This window comes from Frankliniella occidentalis, unplaced genomic scaffold (genome assembly GCF_000697945.3).
Source record: "Frankliniella occidentalis isolate FOCC.00 unplaced genomic scaffold, Focc_3.1 Scaffold147, whole genome shotgun sequence".
Classification (NCBI taxonomy): domain Eukaryota; kingdom Metazoa; phylum Arthropoda; class Insecta; order Thysanoptera; family Thripidae; genus Frankliniella; species Frankliniella occidentalis.
The window spans coordinates 480,224-481,970 of NW_026267274.1; positions in this window are offsets into that span (position 1 = coordinate 480,224).

Consider the following 1,747-nt stretch of genomic DNA (forward strand, 5'->3'; position numbering starts at 1 on the left):
GATCCGGTAGTCCATTTTATAATTTCGTATTATTTATCCAGTTAAATATTTAGTACACTTGGAATTTGATTTAATTTTGTGTTCGTACGTTGGTTTTAAATTTTTGATAGTTGATCTGCCCCGTCATCTGCGCCAGTATTACAGTCGGGTTCTTAATAGGGTAAACCTACCAAACATGGATCATTTTTCAGAAAACCGTGGTTTTTGGGTCGGTAAAAGTGTGATGAGCATACTTTTTTGGCGTTGCTGTGTAGTTTGAACCCTTTAGGAAAGTATCCCGATGGAATTAAGTTTCTAGCTCCAATACTTTAGGAGCTACAGGGAATCCCCATGACCGCGAATTTTGATCCATGTTTGGAGGGGGGTACCCTAACATGGATCACCGAGCTAGAGTATCCCCCTTTACATATGTTATAAACAACAGTATTAGTGGAAGGCAACTTTTTTTGTTTTATCCCAAAACAACCCCTTCCTCTTTTTAGGGGTTGTGATCCATGTTTGGACGCTGGCCCAAACATGGATCAAAACTTCGGCATGTTTGGATACGTTTGTAAGGCTCGTCTGTCGACGAAATTAATAGTTTCTTATACCAACGTGCTCCCCGGACTATTCTGCTCACGGAATTATAAGTTCCTCCCGCTCATTTGCATCTTCGGGGGCGGATATAGGGCCTGGAAAAGTTGCATTTCATTTAACTAGAAATTCGGCTTTTTCTACATATCCTGACTAACCACGTGATATTGACACTCTGATTCGTTTGAGAAATGTTCCTCGAAACCGGTTCTGTAAACTTAAAACATACGTTTTTGAAATTATTGTATTTTCTTGCTCAGTCACGGGATCGTAAGGGCGCTAAGAGTGGAAGTGGACCTAATATGTGCCCCAGGTTGCCTACCCGGACCCCTCGTAAGGCGCAATGGAAGGTGTAAACGCTTGTAAAACTTTTCCTATTAAAAATTTGTGATGCTTGTTTGCATCAATCCCTTTATTTTGGTCATATTTTGCCGTGTGCAAAGTGGCATCACGCATGCACGATTTCTAATGACTGATTTTGAGGCGCAAAACTAAAGAAGTTATTTGAGGAGGGTTCAAATTCTATGTTTTTACCCCTACCCGCATTTTTAAATTACTCACGGTAAAGGATCAAAATCTTCAGAGTCTTAAAGGGCATACCTTAAAACGTCTTCTCATCGAATACCAAGTGATTCCACCGGTTAGTTTTCTTAAAAACAGGAAATAAGTAGAACCATGTATGTCGCCTTGTCTTTTGGCGCGCTATGACGAGGTCTGGTGTGCAGACTGTTTTTCGGCGCGCACCAGCGGGCAGGAGAGCGATCAGACAAAAAAATGACACATACAAATTCTGTTGCATATATAGTCCTTTACCTGGGGAACTTTCAAATTTTCAAATCGGTCGACCCAATCAGAACTTAGAACCCGCCAAACAGAAATGATCCATGTTTGGTACCTGATCCATGTTAGGTAGGTTTACCCTAACCATAAACTAACAACTTAACGACCCACGACCCCTGTGGTGGGTTGGTTAGGCAAACCTGCCGAACACAGCTGCCGACGGATTGCCTACCTCGCGCCTGCCTCCTCACGTATACTCGGGAGGGCTGGCAGACATAGCTTGACGTCTCCGCTGTCCGCTGTCCTTGTCCGTCGGGCACCGGGGAGGGAACGGTATCAATTTTGTGGTTATGTGTGGGGGTGCAGCTGCGTCGGTGCTTCCAAATCATTCAAA